At 45.1% G+C, this 26,676-nt stretch overlaps 1 protein-coding gene and 1 long non-coding RNA gene across 2 annotated transcripts in view; both read left to right on the forward strand.

Moving 5' to 3' along the window:
- Window positions 1-26,676, forward strand: part of EXT1 (exostosin glycosyltransferase 1) — a 263,170-nt gene that overhangs the window by 40,658 nt on the left and 195,836 nt on the right. The window lies entirely within an intron of this gene.
- On the forward strand, window positions 3,499-6,137 carry LOC311611897. Its single transcript, XR_014793176.1, has 2 exons — window positions 3,499-4,178; window positions 4,419-6,137. It is a non-coding gene; the product is annotated as an uncharacterized lncRNA (long non-coding RNA).

The following is a 26,676-nucleotide window of genomic DNA, read 5'->3' on the forward strand; positions in this document are numbered from 1 at the left end:
AAAAATAGAATATTTCCCCAGGTGGTATGGCTTTCTTCAGAGATCACTTTCAATTTTTCTTTAATCAGTTATTTTCAGCTTTGATTTTTCAGATTCTTGGGTAAACCCCTGCTAATTTAGCCTTCTGAGATTTCTAAAGAAAAATAATGTTTTCATTAACTCCTAAATATCCTTATGCCAAGCACTAATTGATTTGAGGGGCTTGATGACATAAACAGAAATCCTAAGAGCCGCAGAGAACTTCCAGTGTTTTAGGGGATATTTTTTAAAATAGCCTTAATGCTTACTCTAGGTATGGAACTGCGTGTGCAGGCATGCATACATTCGCAATACACACGGACATACCGATAGGAATTTGTGATGTGTTTTAAGAATCTTGAGACTATCAGATAAACGTAAATAAAATAAAATTAAAATTAAAGAAATATGATTCTGGAGTAGAAGTGTACCATCATTTCTATGTTTCTGTATAAAAACAAATCTGCTATTTCAAAACAATCCAAAGTTTTTATGATCATTTTAAATGTGGACAGAATTGCATGCATCCCTCTGTTGGCACATTTTTGGCTTAAAGCCATGCTCTCATGGGTACATGGGTCTGTAAGGGTATCATCCAGTTCATGAGGGTCTTGTCAGAATTAAATGCGCTGATATTGTACAAACCTTTGTAGTGGGCCCGGGCCATAGCTGACCTGTACAGAAAGATCATTGCATTGTTACACTGTTACTAGAGGTTGGCTTTCATCCCAGATTTTATTATGAATCATTTTGTAATACTGAGCATGGTGGGGGAAAAAAAAAAATCCTTGCAATGCTTGTGACATTGCTATAGGGTATCTTTCAACACATGACATTATTTCCTGGAGGTAAAGCTGGCCATCCAGATATCCTTTGGTTTTATTTGATTTCTGCAATACATCTCTTCCTGCCTGTCTCCACTAACTCTACATCCCTATTCCTTCCAAACACACGCTCTCCCACTTGGACTTTGCCAAAGTGTACTGCTTGTTTCCTTTGCAGCTAAACCAGAGAATTTTATGATTTGCAAGTGGGAAATGGTGCTTGGTTTACAAGATGGACCGCCAGCAGAGTTCTGAAATAACGAGTCCAGAGAGGAGAAAATGGAATGAAACTAGCAAAACAGGAGCAGTCAGGGGACCGGGCCCAACCTCACCCCCGTGGACAGGTCTCAGTGATTGACGCTGCCCGAGTGCCAGCCAGCTATGAGCCTGTCTTTTGCTGCTATTTGAAAAAACCTTAAGCTAAAAATGACAGGTTGTTGCCTCTGTTTGTGTAAACTATTAGACAGGGGAGGTTAACCTCTGCTACATAATACTGGCCAAGGCAAGTCGTGGGCAAATAGGCAAATTTAAGTGGCTTACTTCCATCTTACGGGTGTGTCCTTTCTCATCCAATCCTGTTACTTTACACTGCTTGTTTCTCCCAGCTAGTCCGAGAGCTATGTTTATCTAAGCAAGAACTGCCATTTGATGTGCTGGGAGCCAGACACTGCGATGGGGCCAGGGGTTATCCGAGGGGAAGGCCTTCCCAGCAGGGTAGCTTGGCCTCGTTCACATGGCAACAGTGTCCCAAGAGGCGAGTGTGGAAGCTGCAAGGCTTCTGGAACCTGAGGCTTAAGCTGATCAAAGAACAGCAGCAAAACAACGGTAATAGTAATAACGAAAACAGTGTTTCTAGGAAAGTAGAGATTAATCTCGCTTGTCCATGGAATATAGAACATATTTACAAGTAAATTAAATTTATTTAAAATTGTATTTAGTGTTTGATATTTATCAGGCATGTACACTTGGAATAAGGTGTTTGTGTCTTTTTGTTGTTGTTGTTGTTACACATTCTGCTACCAAAAAAAAAAAAGGGAGATAAGATTTATTTCTATTACAGATGTATCAGTTCTGGTTTCTATTTATCTTTAATGCTACTGCATTAGCCAAACTATTTAACATGTGACTGAGAACCAAATGTGATCTGTCTTTAAGACAAGTAACATTTTAGAAATGTATCTACATTTTTAGCTTTCTTTTAAGATGCTACAAAGAGGCTGATCACATTGTGGGAAAAACTGTTAAGAATGGAGTTCCAGCCCTTAGCTGGCTTGGCTTAATGGATACAGTGTCAGTCTATAGACTGAAGCGTCCCAGGTTCGATTCCAGTCAAGGGCGCATGTGGGCTCGATCCCCAGTGGGGGGCGTGTAGGAGGCGGCTAATCAATAATTCTCATCATTGATGTTTCTTTCTCTCTCCCTCCCTCTGCCTTCCTCTCTGAAATCAGTAAAAAATAAAAAAAAGAATTGAGTTCCAGGCCCAGCTCTGTTGGATATAAGCTCCATGACCACACAACCTTGCTGCACCAATTTGCTCTACTACAAAAAGAGAATGAGAACATCTCTATTGAAAGTGGTATGCATATTAACTGGGAGTGTGTTCCTAAAGATTTAAATCCACAGGGGGCCCATGCCAGGTAGTCAGAAAGTTGTAGTTACAGTTTTGTTATTGTTATAGTGGCTGCTCTGAAAATAGGCCTCCGTAGCTGGTGAGTTAAGCTCATCTTCCTCCTGAGGAAATAAATGATTTGCTTCCCTTTCATAGGTGTCCCCTGGTTGATACAACCCTCTAACGCTTCCGTACAGCATGGGGCTTACAAGTCGTGGATCAAAACAAATGCTACCAAGCTAAAAGAGAGATTAGCAGAAGTAGGCCTGTGTCAAGATAAGGACTCTGGTTTAATGTGCAATTTCTGAGAACCAACCAGCATTTAATGGGCCTTATCCCTGCTGAGATAAGATGGCTGGAGAGTTACTTTACAATTTTAGTAATTGGAGGAGACTAATTCCCATAATTTCCAATTAGTATTGTTCCGACCGCTGCTTTGGTCTGGAACGAAACCCCCGTCTCAGTTCGGTTTCCTCAGCCGTGGTGTGCACGGCCCAGGTTAAAGCTAGGGTCCCTTGTGTGCTGGCCAGTTCACTGGATCAGGGGCAGAGCTAGCCTGTCTCTGGAGCAAAGCTCTGTAGAACTCATTTCCTTCTTGCTGGTGACCTTCCTCATTCTCTCTTGTGACTTCATCCGACCTGCTTCTCCCAGGAGGCCAAGGATGTTTATATGAACAGGAGCTGCTGTTTAGTGAACATTTGCTATGTGCCAGCTGCTCTCCTGGTTGGGGGTGAAGTACTTGAGCAGGAATGTCTCCAGTAGGCGTGAAAGTCTCGCAATGTCATTTCCAGAGTCGGCAAAGGAGAGGGGACTTCTCAGGGAACATGTGTAGAGATAGGATTATTGTGGCTGGAGACTTAGAGGGGCAGCTCTCTCTTCTTTGTTTTTCTTATCATTAACTAGAGGCCCGGTGCACCAAACATGCACGGGTGGGGTCCCTTGGCCTGGCTGGCAATTGCGGCCAATCTGAACTGGTGAGCGGGGGGGGGGGGGGGGGGGGGGGGGGGGGGGGAGGAGTGGAGGGAGGGTCTGGGGCAAGTAGGCTGGCCGCAGGAGTTTCGCTGTGGGAGCTCATTGGCCACCAGAGGGCAGCTCCTGCGCTGAGCGTCTGCCCCCTGGTGGTCAGTGCGTTGTCATAGCGACCAGTTGGAATGGTCACTTTGGCTTTTATATATATAGATGAAGCTGCCATTCATCAAGCACATGCTGGGTGGCAAAGCATCAAGTTTTTAGTTTTTAAAAGCCTTTTCTTCCTGAAGCGTAACTTCATCAAATTATCTGATTTTCAAAGAGTTGTGGTGGATAATGGGAGGAAGACTTTAAAGAGAGTTCAGGACAGTCATGTCATTAGAACTGCAATGTAGAAGGAGATATGATCTCTGAGTCCGGTGTCTTCTCATTTCCTCCTGACAATTGAGGCAAAGCTATTTCAGTCCCATTTGCAAAGACAGGCACTTTTAAGGGACCGAACAAGGCCTCCAGTTCTCCCTCCAGCCCCACTGTCCAGTTGGAAGAACTGGGACAGGAGGAGTTTTAAATTTTATCTGTCCAATTTTCCCTATATGCAAATATGCTCAAATTCTTAAAAACTTTCCCATGTTTGTGTGTGGTTTGTAAAAATGTGTGATTAAAACCCCTCTTTTCTTTAGCAAATTCCCAAGGTGTAAGTTCAAATATAGAGTTGCTTTTTGTTTGTTTGTTTCTTCCTGAATGCCTTAACCCAGCAGGCAGTTTTTTTGTTTTTTTTTATAATATATTTTATTGGTTTTTCACAGAGAGGAAGAGAGAGGGATAGAGAGTTAGAAACATCGATGAGAGAGAATCATCGATCAGCTGCCTCTTGCACACCCCCCACTGGGGATGTGCCCGCAACCAAGGTACATGCCTTGCCCGGAATCGAACCCAGGACCTTTCAGTCCGCAGGCCGACGCTCTATCCACTGAGCCAAACTGGTCCCGGCCCAGCAGGCAGTTTTATGATACGCACCCGATTCTTAAATTCATATGTTAAAGCCCCTTAAATTTTTATCTGATCTGAAGCTAGAGAAGACACAGAGAAGTGACACAGTTTTAACACAACTTTGTGAAATCATGGGGTTCCTGGTCTGTTTCCACCATCCAGTTCCTCACTTGATGTGTCCTGTGTCCACGTTAGAGTTCCTGGAATGTCATTCATTGGCTCCTGGAAAAACCTACAGCAAACGCATCTCCTGAATCTGGCTTGTGATCTCATAGTGAATCTGCTTGCAAGCTGAGTGTTATTTGTAAGAGGGTTTTCAGTCCGTCACCATTAGTATTCCTACAGAGAAGAAAAGCAATCTATTTCAAAACCCAAAAGAGTACGACTTCTGCCTGTGCTACATGGTTGGAACATTAGCAAACGTAGTGAACGGGGTGGTCACATTGATTGCCATTTTTCAGCACTGTCCAAACTGGGATGGTGTTACAAGACTTCAGCATAGCTTTAGAAAATGCCGCGTCCACTTTTGTGGGAGGTACACACATAACAGCGGCTGCTCTCACTTGCTGACATGTATACCTTTCATGCAACCGCCCCAGGTGAACGGCAGCAGCACATGAGAGCTTTGCCATCTTTCCCAGCCACGTGCAGTTCCTAAGCACTGTAGCGACGAAGCAGACATTCACTTCTTTGTTTTAAAAGGGAATCTATGTTTTTTATTGTTTACACTTTAATCGCCAGTTGCTGAATCTCTACTGTCTTTAAACAGTTGTTCAATTTAAAGAATTTCCACCTAATCTGTGCTTGTCAGTGATGGCAACTTTTAAAAATAACAATAGTTTAAAACACACACAACACTATACAGGCCATGACCTCAGGTAGAGATGAGGCCTGTCCTGCTGCTGCTTTTCCAGATTGCACCCCTGATGCTCCAGGAAGCTACACTTCCATATTATTTTGAGGTTAGGAATTTGTAATGCCTTAATAATAGCTATGGGGTGGTTGGGGAGTGGAGGGGGTAGGCACGTGACAGAAGAAACATGTTAAGTAAATAAATCGTGTCTTTTAAAAATATATGTTTTTATTGATTCAAAGAGAAAGGGGGAGAGAGAGAGAGAGAGAGAGAGAGAGACCAATGATGAGAGAGAATCATTTATTGGCTGCCTCCTGCACTTTTCCTACTAGGGATAGAGCCCACAACCTGGGGATATGCCCTTGGCCAGAATTGAACCCAGGACCCTTCAGTCCCCAGGCCAATGCTCTATCCACTGAGCAACACCAGCTAGGGCTCCTGTCTTATTTTTGACAAATAATCAAGTATCCCGTTTCCCCGCTTTCTTCACTTCACATAGATAACTTCTCTTTCTGAAACACTTATTCAGTTCAGTGAAATTCTTGTTTGAAAGCTTTCTGAACCGTCTCCTTTTCCTGTACAAAAAGTAAGCATAGTTCTTTCTAAATTGGCCCTATTCATCCTTCCCAGGCCATCCTCACTCCTATTACTCTCACGAATGGCTTTGGGTCCCCTGAAAGTCCCCTCCTCATACTAGCTGGTAACATTCTTTTGATGTAGGTCAAATATCCTCACTTTGTTGGGTTTTGGGTTTTGGGATTAGGCCCTGGGATAGACAGTCCTGGACGGTGCCTCTTCTGTGTCTGAGCCCTTGACCAATCCTTTAGGAGAGCTAGTTAGTGCAGGACTGGGAAGTCTGTGTCTCCAAGTTCATCTCCACACTGGGATATAGCTGACTCATTTTGAGACCTCTGGGCTTCCCAGGGCCTGGGCACGCAGTAGGACTCTGCGGAAATATTGAGCAAGTCCACGAATGAACCTACTATGTAGGCCACGGCCACCAAATGTCACGGCCTCTGTGTCACCTGGAGAAGGACTGTGGAGAAGCAGACACCGGAAGGGCCAGAAGGCTAGGGAAAAAGTCCATGAGTGTGTGTGTGTGTGTGTGTGTGTGTGTGTAGATGTCCCTTCAGTTAAACCTCTGAAAGTGAATGAATGCTGCTGGGCAGCGGGTGTCTCCTTTGTGTTTATAACCAAGCTCTGCCCCAACAAGCCCTTTTCCTCCCTGAGCTTCCTGTGGCATTTCTTTATCAAGATCGTCATAGTTTGGAGTTTTGAAATTTAAAATTTTTGAGTGTTTTATCATTTTACCTAGTTATTCAGATTCTTATCCTAAAAAATGGGGACAACATCCCTGCTATTAATGTATCATGAGGAACACGGAATGGAAATACAGTTTGATCTGCAAATCTTCTGCGTAGATGAACAACTCTCAGTTTCTTGGACTTTTTCTTGAAACCAGCCTGTGCTTTTAAAATCTTGAATGTACTCCGACTGGTTTTGTTTAGTGGTTAGAGTGTAGGCCCACAGACCAAAGGATCTCGGGCTCGATTCCTGGTCAAGGGCACATACCTTGGTTATAGGCTTGCTCTCCAGCCTCCGTGGTCCTGTGGGAGGCAACCAATCAACGTGTCTCTTTCATATTGGTCTCTCTCTCTCTCTCTCTCTCTCTCTCTCTCTCTCTCTCTCTCTCTCCTTCCCTTCCCTTCCCCTTCCCCTTCTCCTTCCCCTTCCCCTTCCCTTTCCCCTTCCCCTTCCCCTTCCCCTTCCCTTTCCTCTTCCCCTTCCCCTTCCCCTTCCCCTTCCCCTTCCCCTTCCCCTTTCCCTTCCCCTTCCCTTCCTTCCCCTTCCCTTCTGTTCTCTCTTTAAAAAAAAAAAAAAGGAAAAAATATCCTTGGGTGAGGATTAAAAAAAAAAAATCCTAGAATGTTATTTGGCTGACCAACTAACTATACATGTGTTTTACTTAGCTTGTGGGGAATCTTGAGGTTCACGTTGAACAAAGCGCTTTTCAGACTATCCCAGAAACCTAGCCAATTCTGCCCCTCACCCCAGAGTGTGCTAAGGCAGCCATGAGGGATATATCTTATTTTATGTTTGAACATTTGGATAGAAAGCTTGGGGTATTGACCTTTGTGGGTTATGAAATGGTTTTTGGTGTGTAATGAGCCACACCATGGTTCTACACAGATGAACAATTTTATTAGCACATTTCCTAGGAAATGTATTTTGCTGGTTACTCTTGAGTCAAACAAAACACAAACAAACTTCAAACGGCATCACATACCACTCCCAACTTAAAGACTGATTTACAAACGTCTCCCTTGCATTGCAGTGGCTGCCAGAGGAATCCCCTTCCCTGTTTCAGTTGAATGTGCTTTTACTTTGGGCATGAATTGCCTTTGTTGATAATAGCAAAACAATAACAGTAATTTGAGCCTCTATTGAATGCGTGTTACCAGCCCCCTGCCAAGTGCTTTGCATGCAGCATTTCCTTCATTTTCACTACAGTGGTCTTATAGTGACTGCTTTCCGATGAGAAACTAGTGCAGTGAGGAGGGAAGTGGTCCTTCCCCATATCCCCCCCCTCCCCCCCCTCGGCCCACAGTTCACAGACCCTGACTTAGTGTGTGTATCTGTGATGTTGCTGTTTCCTCCTTTCAGGTTCAGGCATGTCACTTTCCCTTGAGAACATCCTGTGTGCAGCATTTCTGCTTTTCCTCTCACATCATGATGTCAAGAAAGAGAAATGATGCTAGGAAGTGTCTTTAGTAATAGAAAGCAGAACTACCTGTACATTCCTCACACTGCTCCCCTCGAGGAAGGCTCTGGGGGTGTGATTTTCACCCCGAGCAGCCCAGCTGCTTGGTGTTTCAGCTTGTTCTTGGACGTGTTGATGCAGCCCTTAAATGGCTGAAGGTATGTCCTTTTTTTCGGTTACTCCTCACCTGAGGATATTTTCCCCATTGCTTTTCAGAGAGAGTGGAAAGGAGGGGGGAGGAGGAGAGGTGACATGAGAGAGAAACAGAGAGAGAGGAGAGAGAGAGAGGGGCAGACATTGACCGATTGCCTCCCTCACATTCCTAGACTGGGAGCCAGGGATCAAACCTGCAACCCAGGTACATGCCCTTGTCCGGGAATTGAACCCCAGAGCCTTTGATGCACAGGCTGGCACTCTTAACCATTGAGTACCACTGGCCAGGGCAAGGTATGCACTTCTTAATTGCCTCTCCTTTAACCTGAGGGCTGTGTGACAGGTTAATGCAGGCTTTTCCAAGAACCCCAAATCTAAAGGGCCCTTACCAGCAGAGGCTATTCAGTACCACAGCCACCAGCTGAGAAACATCCTAGGATCAAGCTGATGAGGCAACTCAAATATCACACAAAGTGCACCCCTTCCAGTTAGCCTTGGAGGCCCCTGAGAACACAGCTTGGTGGTTGCCATCCCCAGTGCTCTCAGGACCCAAGCAGGTCTTGTGGGTGGAGGGCAGTGGAACTTACCTGTGTTGGACAGCGGGGCTGGGCAGGAGGTGGGCAAGATCCTCAGGTCTTCCCAGAGGAGTTGGAAATGTGAAATTTTCAGGGGATCTCCCATCTCTCAAACACCGGGACCAATTCAGACTTTTTGAGGGCCAAAGCCAACATGCCTGTTAGCCAAAATCAGCTTGCAGGAACCTAGTTTCTGACCTCTGGTTTAAGGCATGTTGATAAATGGATTTATTGGTAGTTCACTAAATGGAATCTGGGATTTATTTTATTTTGGGGGGTAAGATCATAACTCATAAACGCAAGTTACTTATTCATCATACTCAGTAGTTTGTTCACCTAATAAAATACGGGAAATGTTGCTGACTTGGGGCCCATGGTGCTCGGTAGTGCCATCTGCGGGTTGGTAATATTTGCTGTGATGGATGGGACTGTAGAAATATGTTCTTGAATGAATAGTTTTCGGTCCCTGTGTCCAGTTGTCTGAAATTGCAAGGGATTTCCTAAGTGGAGCAGTAGCATGTATACACAGGGGCCACGAACTGAGGTCTACTCTCTGTGTTATTCCATTGATCAGCCAACTTTTAGTCAAAGAAGTAGAGTCATAGTGAGTGTGATGGGATTAAGGGATTTACTGTAGAAACTGGGTCTTCCTTAAATATGAGAGGGGCTGGGGAATGAAGGTCTTACAGAGAGGGAAGAGGGGGATGAGGAGTCAGAGGATGAGAGGATGTCTCCCTGGAAGCCACCAAATAGGTACCAGAAGGGGAAGCACAGGAGAGGTATGCTTCCACCTCTAGAGTCAGTAACCAAGTGTCTAGCAGTGGGCTGGGGCTACTGTTGGCCATCAGGGTCACTAATTGTGAAGACAAGGGGTGAGAGCTAAGTAAGGCAAGGACAAGTGGAGACTCACTGGGCACTTTCCACTTGTCCATTGACTTCCTTACAGTTATGGACTGGACTTCACTTCTGCTTTTCCATATCTGACACAAGCTCTTCATATGACCAGCTGTGACTGGACCACAGGGGCAAGGGTCTTCTGTTAAACAGGAGTTCCCAGCCAACCGCGTTGACAGTAGTACCATCAGTATACCCAGTGAACAAGATTGGCTGCATCCGCTGGATTGTGCTACTGAGAATTCCTGGATTCTCTCCTCTCCCCTTAAAAGACTTCTTCCCACTCTGAATCATGGGACTGAAATAACAGGGTTTGGGAATCCTGACTTGGCCAGGCTAAAATAGGTGCTTTGTTTGTGTGTTTAGAATCAGTGCAGCTTGATATCAGCCAGTCACACGTACATGCCCATCTATCAAGCATACATACCTATATCTGTTCACACTGATGCGTGTACATATATCTGAATTTATGTATCGCCTATTTATCTAACCTGCATCAAAAGATTTTCAATGGAAAATTTTACGGGATTTTGACCCATCTCGTGTTAAAAGTATTTTGTATCAACTAGATACAGCGGTCTTCTTTAGAAAGCAGTTTTAGTTCTGGGAGTTCTCACACCAGATAAACTCACACTGGGCTTAGATACCTGTCTCTTTTCAACCAGTTACTGAGATAATTGGTCTCTCCCCATATGAGGAAATGCTGAGATAAATAAGAACTCCTGCTATGTACTTCCCTCCACCTGTGCCTGACTATGGAGCTCTTTTTAGAAGCAATGAAGGGAAACATATTTGCAAGTTTATGGCTGAAGCTGGCCATTTCCCCCAAAGTGTGAAGTGCTTTTAGGTAATACTTCAACTATTTATTGTAATGTTGGTTACTTCTACTTCTGGACTGGTGGGTAATAGGACTGCTGAGCAAGATAAGGTAAATTACTTTCCAAGCTCTGAACATTAATCTGGATGTCCTAGAGCACAGATACAGGTTTTTCCTTCTTATTTCCTAAGGCCGCAACTAAACTCTAATCACATGCTATCAAATTGGTAGATGCTTGTTAGGAAGTTTTTCTTGCCATAGAAGTGACCAAACTCCATTTTCCCTCCTTACATTGTCCGTTTCTTGTGTGTATTTGTGTCTGTACAGGTGTGGGTTGGGAAGTGTTGTGGTGTAGAAGTGTTGAGAGATATATTATTATCGAGGAATATTCTCCTGAAGCAACTAAACATTCTGGGCAGAGAAAGCAGTTTGCTCAGGTGTAGATTGTTTTGATTTTTTTTCCAAAGAGAGCAGACATTCATTGAACTCCTGGGAGCTTGGCCATCCTAGGTATGCAATGGGAAGATTGCCTACTTAGTCTTGGCCCAGAGGCAGGACAAAAGAATGGAAGTGGGACATTCCTGAATTCCACCCATCCCATTCATTAGTTTAGCATATATTTACTAAGCACCTAGTATGTTCCTCAGGCATTGGGCTGAGTACTGAGGATAAGGGGGTGAGCAAAAAGCTGAGTTGGAGGTTACCCTGTAGATAGGGGAACAGATAGTAATCAAAAGGTTAGGCAAACAAGTATATACATTAATTACTGTGGTAAATGGGCTGGGGTGGGGGGGTACTTAAATGGGTTATGGGAGCAGGAACTTGGAACCTAGTCACAGAGGTTGGGAAAGGCTGTTTAGAGAAGACAGGGATCTGGGGTGGGAGAATAGACTGGCCTCTCCACCCTGTCTGCGTTGTTAAGCTATCCTGCCCTTTGCATACTGTCATTACAAAGAAGAGCATCCTTGGGGATGTTCCTGCTGTGCAACCCAGGGGCCCGTTTTGGGGAAACCGAGTTGGGTAACAGTGGAATAGTTGGCTCTCATTCTGAGGAGCTCTTTTCCACGCTGACGAGTTGGCCTCTTGAGCTCTCCAGCGACACCTGCCAAGCCCACCGGGCACTTCATTCCCAGCCAAGGTTGGAAACGAACACCAGTTCCCCTGCAGGCTCACTTTTCTGGTGGAACCCTTGACAGTCTGCCCTGGCCTACTGCTTGGATTCCAGCGATGTCTAGCTGGTGCGCCTGTCATATCCCTTCTTGGCCTTGCTCGCAGATGGTCACCCAGGCTCAGATTACACAGGCTTCTGCTTCACCCTGGGGCCAACTCTCTTCCGAACACACCGTTTTCAGACTTGCCTGCACATGTGTAGGTGGGAGGGTGGATGTTCGGGGCTGATAGATGGAGGTGGGTGGGGGTGGGTAAATAAACCAGAACAAGGAACATTTATCACATTCTTCCTGGAAACTCGTTGATTTCACCGAGTCCATTCATTTCCTTCTCTCTGATGAATGAATGAATCAACAGGTGACTCACGGTGAGCTGCCAGTTAGAAGGTTGCAACATGTCCTCACTAGTTCTATCCCTTAAGACCTGGGAGAAAAGCTTATATTTGATGTGTTTTCAGGCAGAACTTGTCAATGCTTCTGAGATTTTTATCAAAAAAATTCCCCCCCAAAGGCAAGTATGGTTTCAATAAGGCTTGAGAAGCATTGTGTTTGATTGTCTTTTGTTTGCTGTCTGATTTTGAAGTGGTAAAGTGATCACTTAAAGTGAAATCAGCATGGAGAAATTTGGCAGAAATAATAGCAATTTCTGTTGGAGGGCATAATGAGGCGTAGTCATTTTTCACAATAGATATTTACATTAACAGTCATCATAGCCTGCATTTACAGAACACTTATACTTTGTGCATAGGGTTACAGTTGTGTGTGGAGTATTATTATCATTTAATCTTTACAGTAGTCTTTAGGAAGGAGATTTAATTATCTTGATTTTATACCTAAGGAAAGTGAAATAAGATTAAATTATTACTAAGGAGTGGGTCTAAATGACAGGCCAGCCGAAACCAGTTTGGCTCAGTGGATAGAGCGTTGGTCTGCGGATTGAAAGGTCCCCGGGTTCGATTCTGGTCAAGGGCATGTACCTTGGTTGCGGGCACATCCCCAGTAGGGGGTGTGCAAGAGGCAGCTGATCAATGCTTCTCTCTCATCGATGTTTCTAATTCTCTATCCCTCTCCCTTCCTCTCTGTAAAAAAAAAAAAAAATCAATAAAATATATTAAAAAATAAATAAATAAATGACAGGTCATCTGTCCTAGAACATGCTCCTTTTTCTGCACCATACTCTCAGTAAGAGAACAAAGTTTCGTTTCTGATCTGCCTTTCTTCATGCTGGAGAAGAGGCTCAAAACCGAACCCAATTGCATGATCGGGCAAATTTTTCTGTGGATGCAGGTGAATTTAAAAGAGAGTGGTGACTCGTACACATATGTTCAGAGCAAGTTTATTTCTAATAGCCTTAAACTAGACTTGTCTCTCACCATTGGAATTAGATAGGCTATGGCAGTGGTTGGCAAACTCATTAGTCAACAGAATGGCAAACCGCAGCTTGGTCTCGAGCCGCAGTTTGCCAACCACTGGTATGGCGAGCTGCAGTTTGCCACTCTGTTGACTAATGAGTTTGCCGACCACTGGCATAGCCATACAATGGAATAATATCCAATAAAAGGGAATGAACTGTGGATACACACTCACATGGGTGAGTCTCAAAATATATTAAATGAAAGAACCCGAGGGAGGTGGGGAGTGATGGCAAGAGGAGGAGCATATGTGCTAGATGGTTCTATTTACATAAAATTCTGGGAGATGCAAATTAATTTGCAATGGCAAAGCGCTGATCCCTGGTTGTCTGAGAATGGTTGGGTGTGGTGGTAAAGACAGGACCGTGAAGAAACTTTTAAGGGTGATGGCTATATTGTTAACTTGATTTTGGCGATGGTTTCATGCACACACATACATCAGACATAATCAAAGTGCACCAATTAAAAATGTGCAGCTTAGTGTGTGTCTGTCGTACCTCCCTAAAGCTGTTAAAATAGGCATGCATGCCCCAGGAACACGGACAATAGTTTGGTTCAAGCCAAGGGAGGAGGGAGTGAGGGAGCAAAGGGGAACACCTGGAATAATATCAACATTGAAGTTTTTAAATAAAAAATACGTATGTGCAGTAGGGGAAAGCAGAGAGAAGGATGTGTTTACGTGTGGGGTGGTAACAGAGACATTTGTACAGTGGGTACCTCATTCACAGAGTGGCCCCTGAATCCCAGAGAGCCGTCCTTGTGGGATCCATCTGCCAGCCAGTGCCTATTGGACCTTCTGCGAAGTACTTTGGGGTTTCTGAGAGCTGCGTGAGACAGGAAATGCCGGACCTGTGCTTGGCAAGGGGACCCATTCACAAAGAGCCTGAGCGTGGGAATCAGTTGGATCGGGACTTGAGTCCTGGCTCTCCCACGTCTTTGGGCTGAAGCCTTTGAACTCCCTTACCTGGTGTTGGCTTCAGTTTTGTCCTGGGGAAAACGGAGATAACTTATCTTTATTTCAAGGTTGTCCTAAGGATATAAATATATATCAAATGCTTGGCCCAAGTATGGGGCACATGGTAGCAATGCAACGGCAGTGATCTTTATTATCAGCTGTGCCACTCCTTTATCTGAAAGGAGGGGAAACGATTGCTGTGGACGGGTCTTCTCGTGTGAACTCCACTTGAAATACCCTTTGAAGCCTGTGTGGGAGTCAGACGATGTGGAATGAGCTGAGTGAAAGTGCGGAGATGGGACTGTCTGCATCAGATTTCTGATAGGGGAGGTCAGGAAGGAGAAGAGCGAGGAAGCCCCCTTGCCAGGAAAGATGGGTTCCGAGATAGTTTTGGTTGCAGTTAGTCAGAAGGAGTGGAGGGAAGATCTGTGTCTGCGAGCACTTCTCTGAGTCTGACGTTATTGACATTTTAGTCTGACTGCTCTTTGAGGGGGGTGGCTTGTCCTGTGCCTGGCAGGATGTTCAGCTACGTCCCTGGCCTCTGCCCACCTGATGGCATCCCTTTCCAATATCTCTAGCCTGCCAGGTGTCCCCCGAGGACCACCACCTCCCGTGGTCACAGCAGCTTGGCGGAGGGCGATGTTTTCCTGGTTGGGAGGGAGAAAGGACTGGAGCTGGCACAGTAACGAAATGAGCTGTCCGGGTGGTTGTGGAGGGTTAGCGGAGTGGAGTGGTGCAGAGCTTTGATCAGGAGTCAGAACTGATTCATATCCTGGTTTCCCCACTTCCAGGCTACCTGGCCTTTGGCAAAATAACCTATTTGTACTTCAGTTCCCTTATCTGTAAAGTGGGCACAATTACAGTGCCTACCAAGAGGGCTCTTGTGAGAGTAAATACATTAAATGGTAACCGAAACCATTAATTACTTGGTGAAAGGAAACCAGCCTTTCCTCCTTTCCTCAGAGGACTTTGAAAGCTGCCAGTGGGAAAACAAGGAACTCTTCCTCCTCTAGCGCATCTTGAGTTGATTTTTAAAGTGCCCATCTTTTGAAAAGACCTGTTAACAAATTAGTCTGAAATGAAGATATTGAAAGATAAATGTGGAAACCAGCACTTTGTCTCCAGCTGGTTCTTCCTCTTCCCCGAGCCCACGGAGAGGTCCTTGTGTGATTATGTAAGTCAGAGCCAGGTGCCCTGGAGCAGAGCAGAGAGACGGTCGGTCCAGCCCGTGGAGGGGCTGTTGGCCAGGAGGGTGGCTGTGTGCTGTATAGGAACTTTGGCAAGTGGTCCTGGCCTCAGGGAAATCTCCATCTTTCTGGAACTGAAACCTGTGCCAGACACAACAGCAGACCGTGAGAGGCTCAGACGGTAGTGATCTTTGCAGTGATCCTGGAGACGGGAGGTGACCATTTTCCACTCGAAGCCGTCTGTTGCTCCTGCAACACACTTGTTTCAGAGGCAGCTTTGCAGATGCTATTAGGGACGTGTCAGGCTTCAACAAACGAGAAGTTCCTCCCTGCCACCCCAGAGAGGAAGAGAGCCTGGCGGGATGACGGATGCAGTGGCTTATCAAGGTTGTGAGTGGCAGCTGGCCTCATTGTGTCCCACAGTCACAGAGGGATCCCCTAACAGGGCAGCGGCCCAGGGTTCTCTCCCAAATTCCTCAGATTCCAGAGGCACAAAGGAGGTGCCCTGGGGCAGGAGCCAGGTCCCCGAGGAAGGCAGGTTTATTTTTAAGCCCTTGTGTTGTCTTCACTTGCAGACAGATGGGCCTCCTCTCTCCCCGATAGAAGCTGTTGAATCACATTTGCTTCTTCTTTTCTTTACTCATCTAATCTCAGGCATCCGAGCTGCTGTGGAGCATCCTTTGAAATGTTCCAAAACACGGGGACAATCATTTGGGCTAGTACTTCCTTTGGAGAGGTGAATAATAAACAAGGTTTAATGATTTTTATTTTTTCCCCTCAAAGAGATGAAGCTTGTTCTGTGGCCTCACATGCCCTCCTGTGAAGACAATGTTTACGTTAGCCCTGTTGTCTTAAAAGCATGTAAAATCCTCCCGATGATTCAGGTTCATGTGACACTTTTCCTAAGTTTATCGCAGCTCAGGCAATATTCAAATGAGAAAAACAATAGAAATACAAGTAAGCCACATCCAACCCCCCATACAGTGAAATAAAAGCAAGATTGTGTATCCACGTCTTATCATTCAGAAATATTGATGCCCCTATTAAGAGGAAATGCCCTGAGGATTTTTTTTTTTTTTTTTGGATAGTCTCTCCTAAACATTTCAAACTGATTGACCAAGGATAAACAAGATGATACCTACTGGCCAGTGTGGTGTGTGCCTTCATCTCTAAATCACGAGTGGCCTCAGTTTTGCTCATTTGCACTTGTTCTCCCTCTCCTTGTTAACGGTTGGACAATGGTAAGGGTTGGTTGACATGAATCACATATGACCTTGATGTAGAAAGACATGGAGAGGGCGGAGCCTCCCAGCTCGAAGTATAGTTTCTTTAAGACTCTCAGAGATGTTTTTGACACTTAGAAATGCTCCCACACCTCGCTTCCCTTAGCTCTCCCCCCACCCCCCAAGCATGCAGCATGGCCACTCCCCTTTCCGAAGGCCAGTGCGACCTCAGAATGTGATTACACTTTATGTCGGGATTGGAGATCAGAAAATAGCAAGCCAGCCATGTGGAGAAGAAAGCCAGAAGACACAGTAGCTTTTCAGGATCCATTTAGTGCATGATTGATCTTACTGATGCTGCTCGTATTGCTGCAGGGGTTTACCTGCAGCAACCGATCAGCACTCTGGGGAAAGTAACGGGAGAAAATGACATGGATTAGTTGCTAAGTTTGCGCCACATTCTGAAATCGGGAAATCAGCCCTTCATTGCTAATTGGGAAAGGTATTCATACTGTCATAGGTCTTTCATCTCTGGCCAGGGTCACCTTCCCTTTACTTCATGTGTTTTCCCTGCCCAATCTATTCATCTCCTACTTTTGTGATTTTTCAGCTGGTTTTATGTACTCTTCTTTTCTCTCCAGAATCACTGAGAGGCAATTGTGCCCAGGAAGCAAACTGAATTTATAGGGTGCTTCAGAGATTTCAAAAAGGACCGATCTCAAAACTGCATGCTAACGTGTGAACTGAGTTCATTTTACTTAATCGTGGCTGTAACGCATGCATTATTCTTTCTCTGCCCGTGTTGATGGCAGGAGTTTCTTCACATTCTTTCTGTGTGGTGTGAGGGAGAAGATGCTTGGCTTATGAACTGGGAATGAGTGTTTAAACAACATGAAGCAACACAACATTCTCCCATCAAATTTGTAGAGTAGCATAATCTTCCCTCCTTTTTACACGTTCAGAATTCATGGAAATGTTATCTATGAATGCTGTAGAGCCTCTGGGCTAAGGATGATTTTCACATTTTGTAATGGTTAAAAAAAAAGAGAAGACTGTTTATTCATGTGAAAATGATAGGACATTCAAATGTCAGTGTCCATCAATAAAATTGTATTAGAACCCAGCCGCATTCATTCATTTACTTCTTATCTCTGGCTGATCTCCCCGCACAGTGGCAGAGTTGAGTCATTGCAATGGACCCTGACTGTCCGCAAAGCTTGGAATGTCTCCTCTCTGGTTCCTAATCAAAAAGTTTGCTTCCCCCAGGTGGGAGGCAGGCTGAGACTTGCGAACTATCAGTAAGCGAAAGAGCGATTTCCTCAAAGGTGCAAGGATTACAGGTTGTTCTACTTCAGGGCAAAGTGGTGAGGGCAAAAATGTAATAACATAAAACATACTATATCTAATACTGTCTATAGGTATACCATCAATGTATGCCTAAAGTGGGATAATCTGAAATAATAGCAGAAAATGCCCTTTTCAAGCCTGACCGTCACTGAAGAACTAGAAGCTCTCTTCACACTCTCGGCCCCCTCCTTCCTTCATTCAGTATCTGTCATTCCCTCCAGGGGCTAGTGGCTTTCAGCCCCGAGGGCAGCACACTGGCATTTTACCTTGACATGAGTAAGTAGGCAGAATTGGTCTTGACCTTGAATGAAAAGCACAACCAGGCGGATGGCAGTAGGTGGACCTTGGGAGGAACTGCTGGGCGAGAGGAACCTGGAGCACTGACCTGTGGTGGCGGGTTTCACACGTGACACTGAGCTCTGTGCACACAGCGAGGGGGTCCTGCCAGCTCCCCCTGCAGGGCTGTGTTTTTTCCCCTCACACACCTCTGGTCCAGCCCACGTGGGTGCTTAATAAACTGCCAGCCCAGTGGCCAAAAAGAAATACAAAGCTTCCCGTGAAGATGAAGGCTCTCTGGCAAGGTCTCCCTCTGTCTCTTAGTGAGCAAGGCAAACAGAGAACTCCCTTCTTTTGGACTTGAGTTACACATATTTTTTCCCTCTTTTATTACCTTCAAAGCTGGCAGCCTCATAAGAGCAGCATTCAAATAGGCTGCGAGAGGGACGAGGCGCCCTGAATAGGGTGTTTCTTGTCCTCCTGGCCCCCTCTCTTTGGGCTGTCCCCGCATGGTGTATTGTTCACCACCTTGCGAGGTCGGAACTTTGCCAGTAACTGGATTCTGGACCTTGTGGGTCCCTCTCAGAATCTGCTGCTTGTCCAGTGAAGTGAGTTAATCTCATCTGTTTGCAGAATAAGTCTAATCAATCTGTTTTAGACTCATTTAGATTATTCGTATATATGGTCACTCACCTAAGTAAACAGGGTGGTCATGCTGGTACTGTGTACTCATTACAGTTTGGGCTTTAATGTGAGATTTGCCTGCATTGATGAATGATGTGCCTAGTTGGCTTTTTATGTTTCTTGCAGTTTTTTATTTTTTTATTTTTATTTTTTAAAGCTCTACTTTCATACCTTTCTCCTTTTTAAAAATACTTTCACATGACCTTCTGGCCTGAAGCAGTTGGCTGTAAAGTGGTGGGGATGTCATTTGAACCTTTTATAGCTTGTATTTAAAAAAAAAAATTTTTTTTTTTGAAGAGTGGATAACAGCTTTAGTTCTTCTTATTGGCTTATGATCGTCTGGAATTATTTTATAGATTGTGTTCAGCTGCCAGCACGGTGCTCGGCGAGATTAATTTGTGCAGCTTTCCATTGGCTGAATAGTATTCATTCTTCGGATTCTTGTTCAGAAGGGATTAGCCAAGTGAACTGGAAAATGTGCCTTTGCGGCCGAGTTTTCTCTGGTTGCGCTAATCAATGAACAATCTGGTGCTTGATTTAATTCAGCTCTTACGGAACAAGCTGACTCATTGGCTCTTCATGCTTCTTAACTTCTCCTGTAGTGTTTTCATCTTCCGTTTTTTGCACATACGCCCCCATCATAGTGGACAACACCATTCGGAACCAAACATTCCCCCGGGGACCTTGCTCAGGTACTCAGCATGCATATCTTATGAAATGAGATTCAAGGACGTTGTTGTTCTGGGCGGTCTGTGTTTGCCGCCTTTCTTCTAAGGGGAAACATTGCTTATTGCTTGAAAAGAAAAAAACAAAACCAAAACTTCCTTTTTTTTTTTTTTTTTTTTTTTTGTAAAGGGAGGGTTAAAACAAAATTAAAAAGAAAACACGTGGCATCTTAGAGACCTGCAAAGGCATAGAACCTTCAAAGCCTGGCTTTGGGTTCGGTGCTGCATTATTGATGGGGCTGAATAATGTATAGTGACGCCTGGGCCCCGTGGGGTGGTTGAAGCCTGTTCCACCCTGAGGCCAGGGTTTCTGTGCAGATCTATGTTTCAGGGGAGTGACTGCAAAAGAGGGGTGAGGTTAGGAAAGCTTTCCTCCCCATTCTTTGTTTTTGAATTGTTTCCTCCTGAGTTTTGTTCCTCTGCACAACTAACTGACTTGCTTGATGTCGGGGAGCTGGCTGCTTGCTTATAAATTGTAGCAAACACGTCTTTTGGCTGCCAGGGAGCAGAGGGGTAAAGGTCTCAGATACTGGGACGGGTGTCTATATTAGTATCTCCCCAGCCTCGGTTTTAGCCTAAATTTAAGTGACAGGTAAACATTGGGTTGTCAGATTTAACCAATACAGGGTGGGCAGGCACACTTGAATTTCAGATACACGGTGAACACTTTTTAAATACTGAAGTGTGCCCCTAGGTAAGTGTCAGAGAGCCAGGATTCTCTAGCCTGAGGGCCCTCAAGTTCGATCAGAGATAATTGTGAGTGGGATGTAAGAATGGGAAAGAAGAGTGCTATTTATTAAGCATTTTTCATATCAAGTTCTTTGTATTGAGTCTTTGGCTTGTGAGGTGTGTATTGTAAACCCTTTATACCTTTGAGGGTAAAATAACCAGCATGCAGTGAGTGCCTTCCCTGTGCTGGACACTGCTCGAAGAGCTTAGATGTTTTCAGTGCTGAAAATAACCCGGTGAAGGTAAGTACTCTTAGGATTACTTTTTTAACAGCCTGGTGGGTGCGAACTAAGCTGAGGTCGTTTTAGCTGGTTAAGGGACTGTGTGGGGCTGTAGAACAAGGATGCATGGGGAGTATCTCACCCAAGGTCAGAGTTAGAAATTAGTGTAGCCAGGATTCCAATCCCTGTCCCTTTACTCCAACCGTTTTTTGCTGCACTTTTGAAGCCCTTGGGAAACTAAAACACCCCCTTCCCCCCCAGAGACCTGGGTTCACCCCCAGAGTTGGGTTTCCCTGGTCTGAGAGTGGCTTGGCCATCCGATTTGTAAAGCCTCCCCAGGCGATTCTAATGGGCAGCCCTGGTGGAAGGTGGCTGCTTTAGCTCTTTCTCGGAGGAAAATGAATTAGTCTCTGGGAAATCTGGTCGCTCTATGTGGCCATTCCTCCCCCTCCTCCCCAGAAACGCACCATTCCAAATCTGGCAGCTAATTCTTCATGGTCTTTGTTTCCTCAAAATTATTTTCAGGAAGTCCTGGTGAATATATGTTAGGGGCTAAACAAACCACAAAAAAAGACCCCTTGGGGGTATTCTGTTGATGTATTTTCTGAGCCGACTTTTCCTTTCCCATTCCTCCCTGACGCTTCCTGGAGGAGGGAATGGCCTTTTGTTCTTCATTTCGCTCCAGCTGGGCACCAGGCTGGGTGTTGGAGGAGGTTTCCAGATGAAGGAAACTAGACCCCCTCCCCGCCAGGAGTTTTCAATCTTGGAAGGGAAGTATAGCAATATAATTCTAGGTTTAATTCTCTAAAAGTCACTTCCGAGCAGTGCCAAGTATGAAGTAATCCAGAGGTGGCAGAGGCAGGGACGTGACTCGGACAGAGCCCCTGCTGTCCACAGCCTCGGTTTGAATGTCTGCCCCGCCGCCATGCCCCGTCCTATCGGCCTCCATGCCCTCCTTGGCACGGGGGACGTGCTAGTCCTTTGATGGGAGGCCAGAGACCATTAGTGCCAGTGGACTGCATGCAGCTGGCCCTGCCCGGGGTACAGGCCGGTCAGTGTGAGCTGCAGCTTCTGCCCCTCCCCTAAGTTCTCCAGAGACCTTACTGACACGAATGGTTCTAGTGGGTGACTACTATCAATAGCTTTAGCTGGCGTTCCTTGAACTCACAGGGTCAAGGGTTTTCCTTAATTGGTAGCCCCTGAGGAGTCAGGGAGGTGTGTGAATGGGAAACTAGACACTTCTAGAAGATTACGTGTGGCCCATTGGAACTGAAATGGGATGCAATGGGACCTGCAGACTGGCTTGGATAAGCCAGGAAGAATGGGGGCCTTAACGAGCTTAAAGGCCACAGAAATAGAAGGAGAGCTGAAACCAGTTTGGCTCAGTGGATAGAGCGTTGGCCTGCAGACTGAAAGGTCCCAGGTTCCATTCTGATCAGGGGCATGTACCTTGGTTGCCGGCACATCTCCAATAGAGGGTGTGCAGGAGGCAGCTGATCGATGTTTCTCTCTCATTGATGTTTCTAACTCTCTATCCCACTCCCTTCTTCTCTGTAAAAAATCAATTATATATGTGTGTGTAAAAAAGAAGTATGAGTCTATCATTAAAGAAAAAAAAAAAAGAAATAGAAGGAGAGGAAGGCCTTTGGTGCAGGGACTCCGGTAGGTATTACATGTGGTGCGTGAGGGGAGAGAGGGAGACTGAGCCTTGTCTTGATGGTGACATTCACAGACGGATGACACAGGAGAGGCTAATTGTTAAAGGGGAAATGATGACGAATTGAGTTCTGGGCAAAGTTATAGCGCAGCCTTCATTGCAGGCAAAGCAGCGCCACATACCTCATTATTATGCACATGCTGTGATTACACATTTGGGGATAATGTAGACTCTCTCTCTAACTTCCTCTCGTTTAAGAGCTCGAATGAAGGAAGGTTCGCACCACTACTACCATCCCATCTGTCCTTTGTGGTGAACTTGTGCTTTCTTCCCCGAGTTTGTTTAGGTCTAAGTATAATACTTTGCATAGGAAATCGATAAATCTTCTATTATTGTTTGACCGATGGGGCAATTTCTTTATTACCAGACAGTTCTGCAAGCAATAAATACTTCTAATATCCTGAGTATATTTATTCCTAAATGGGAGTTAGAGTAATGAGGCATTTACTAATGCCAGGCTCAACTTATAATTCAGAAACAGACAGCAGATGACTCGCACTGTTCCTACTCTCGATTTTTAAGGTCATGGGAAAGCTTTCCTTCTTCTTTTTTTCTTTTTTCTTCATTGTTGCCAGCTCAGTACTTTGTGCACAACATGTTGGGCCTTTTAGAAGATCGCTAACACTTCAACATGTTATCTTTGCCAGGGTAGCCTGGGCACACTTTTTCTGTGAAGAGCCAGATAGTAAATATTTTAGGTTCTATGGGCCATACAGTCTCTGTCGCAATGACTCAGCTCTGCTGTCGTAAGGAGAAAACAGCCATAGGCTGTAGTGTGTACACAAATGAGCTCTGCTATGTTCCAGTGAAAGTTCGTTTATGCCAGTGTGCTGTAGGCTGGATTCGGCCCTCAGGCCATAGCTTTCTGACTCCTTGAGTATATGTGGGCTGTGGGGGCAACAGCAGTTGGTGTGATAGGTCAGTTCTCAGCTGTGTGACTGAGCCTCTCTGAATCGCTAATGTTTCTCAGCTTTAAAATGGGATCAATAGAAAAAAACCAGCATTCTGAGGACTATTTTGCTGTTAAGTGAGATCACACAAGGAGTTTTGCATAATGACTAGCACGTAAATGAAAATGTTAGGTAAAGGGAAAAAAAAACACTACAACGTTCCTCTTTGCTCTGCATCATTTAATAATCCTGATATTCTATTGCAGTCATTTTAAAGTAAGAAGGAAAGATTAGTGAGGCCGGATTTTTGAAAGTCTTCATAGGACCAGAATGTGTACAGTGAACATATGTAACCTAGTTACCTGGTTTTTAACGAGCTAGAAAAAGTTGATGAGATCGTGGGAAGTTGCATGTAGCTAATAGTGTTTATTCACCAGACAGTTTTTCTTCTTGGAAATTATGTCATTCCCTTTCTGGAAGTGAGTTAGACTTCAACCTATTTTTGGCATAGATAGGGGCTCCTCCACCCCGCAATAGCAGAGGTGTAAGGAATAAATTTTTTTTTTTCTTTCTGGAAATGAAACGTAACAAGCACTTATTGAGCACCTGCTGTGTGCACATTATGTGAGGTGTCACTACTGCAGAGGAAGGATCATTAATCATGTGTGAGAAATGGCTCACTTGTCCAATTTTCAAATGACGGACTGGGAAATAGAAACATGGCAAAAATGAGATTTTTAATAACACTCCCAAGAGTGGGCATCCATTGTACAGGCACACGCATGGGGCAGGGAACATAGCCTATTTATTTAGTCCCTCCCCTGGTTCCTCATTGGGTGAGTACTATTGGGTCACCTGTTTCCTAGGTCTTGCAGTCTCCCATTGGACCATTTAAAATATTGGGCTAAGACCTTTCTAGGTCTCTCCACCTCCCTTTGTTTAGAGGAATCTTCCTGGAAAATGTGTTATCAGCCACGTGCACAGCTCTCATACCCTCTCCCCATGCCCCACTTCCCACTCCCCACATCCTGTTTGCTGTGGGGAAATTCAGTAACTACCTGGTCACATGCTATTTCTTTCCTATGAAGATGAATCAGAGGCATGTTTCTTACATCATGGAGTTGGTAGTGGAGTTGGACGAGAAATACACATCTATGTGAACCTGCTAGGCTCAGTGCAAAGACAGTATGTAAATAAGTGCGAGTGCTCAGGTGCCGAGGGGGCCATGCAAAGGTGCTGAGGAGATTCACTGTGAGAAAAAAAAGTCATATCAGATAGTGTTAACCAGTAGAAGCTTCATGAAGGAAAGTCTGGATGGGGGAAATGCGTATGTAATTTATCTTGGTTGGGTAGAAATAATTATGCCAGTTCCCCATGGGCATCGAGCTCCAATGTTGGCAGGTAAAGTGTCTCCTCATTTTCAAAACAGGGCACGGAATCACCAAGGCAGGCCATAGAGGGTGAAACTTTGTGGTAACAACCCACAGGACAGTAATGGCTCTAGGCATTTGGTTTTGCTTCACACTTCACATAACCCAACAGTGAGGGTGACTTATTTCCTCATGAAAGCATGCCCCATTCAACTGCTGCTTTCACCTGGAGTCCTCGCTGGTGAGCTGGGGGTGAGCTGGTGAAAACAGTGATGAGGAGAGGAAGATGAGGAGCAGTTCCCGCAGGAGGATGGTGGTTGCACAGATCAGGTATGTAGGGCTGTTGGACTCATTGCCATATATCCGAGTATTGGAACTGGTGTCCCATAGAGTTGGAGCTCAATAAATATTTTCTGAGTAAATGGGCAAAAGAAATATTTGAGATATGCCTGTTGCCTTGATTTCAGTATTAGGCATACAAGAAGAGTAGTAGTCTCATGACAAAATGGGCATAAAAGAAGTGAGGATAATTTAATAAATGGGGGCTGTGATATGTGTTTAGTTGGGCATAGGTGAGAGAGCCATGAAGGCTTCAGAGATGGCATTGCATGAGCTTAGTCTTTCAGGATGGGTGGGTTATATCAGGTGTTCCAGGGCAAGGAGCACAGGGAGGGGCTTCATCAGCAAGAGGAGTAGCAAAGCCTGGTGGGCTTTAAGAGCAAGGTGGATTTGGGGACTACTGACAAGCCCTCCATGGTGACAGTGAGATGGGCAATTGGTACACATGCCCCACACTCCTTCACAGGTGATTTATTGATGTTCCTCAGGGCAAACTGTGAAGAAAGAGTTGGTAGGAGGGACCTCATCCATGCAGCTGGCCAGGTCTCCTCACCCAGTCCCGGGCTCAGCAGGTGACAGATGTGATATTTGGTATTCTTCACTGTGTTTTTAAAAACATATATTTTTTTTATTGATTCCAGAGAGGAAGAGAGAGGGAGAGAGAGATATTAAGTACATCCAGCATAATTCTTCCAGATGGTAGGAATTGACACATTCTGCTTTAAATAACAGCTACCATTTATGAAGGAACATGGTTCATGTGCCACACATTGTTCTAAAAGCTTCACCTCCCATCTTTGGTATGGAATTCTTAAAATAGTCCTATGAGCTAGGTACCTGTATCATCCTTACCCCTGTTGCTTTGTGACAGAGACTTTCTCTGTTTCCCATGCCTAGAAAGATGCTTGGCCTGGCTGGTATAAGTTGGTGGGTGGTTGAGCATTGACCCATGAACCAGGAGGTCAGGGTTCGATTCCTGGTCAGGGCAAATGCCTAGGTTGTGGGCTCAGTCCTCCATGGGGAGCATGCCAGAGGCAGCTGATCAATGAATCTCCCTCATCATTGATGTTTCTCTCTATCCCTCTCCTTTCCTCTCTCTGGAATCAATAAAAATATATTTAACAATAAAATAAAAATGTGCCTGGCATATACAAAGTGCTGATTTTTGAATGGATTAATTGAATGCAGGCATAGTTTGACCATGTCATGTCACACTGGTTCTGTGTGGGGGGTGGAGAGTAGGACTGGACTTTTCACTCTACATGTCAACTGCCTAATGGCTGGAGGAGGAAATCCCAGTGGTCTTAGACTTGAAGATTTGTGGTTACTGTTCAAGTTGTGGAATGCCCTATACAAACACTTCTGGTCATTTTCTAAAATGTTGTGGATAAAAAAATGTACAATACATTTGGTAGTGTTTAGAAATGGCTTTGCATTTCAGACGCTTGTGATAATATATGTGTGTTCTTCTAATTTGTCTGTGGATAGTGCTTGCTTTGCAAGAGTACTGGCTCCCCTGCAATAACCCGACTCCAACACTGACAGATTGGGGAACTTGAGTCTTAGAACTTGAACTTCCTGTCCAGGAGTCTGGGTGAGGCCTGGGTCTGGGCTGACCCGAGGGTTGGAAATTTAGTGGCTCCACTCAGAGACCTCCCATGAACAACTGTTGCTGCTTCTTGTTAAACAAGGACAGTTCATTCCATTCACATATCTCCTAAAGCCTTGTCCTCCATAGTGTGAGAAACTAGAAGGTTCTCCAGGGAGCTTGTAGTCCACTGGAGGAAATGGGGCAGAACGTGGGAAGTGCCTTCATAGAAGCTGCAGGAGCTTAGAGGAGAGAAGAGATTAGCTTTGGGTGCCTCCCTCACATTTATCTGTGGCCCTTGGATCCGGACAAATGCCACTATTTTCTGCCCCGTTCCAGCTGCAGGCTGGGTGTTCTCCATGGATGCCAAAAGGGAGTGTC

This window comes from Pipistrellus hanaki (genome assembly GCF_964339955.1).
Source record: "Pipistrellus hanaki genome assembly, chromosome: 17".
Taxonomy (NCBI): Eukaryota; Metazoa; Chordata; class Mammalia; order Chiroptera; family Vespertilionidae; genus Pipistrellus; species Pipistrellus hanaki.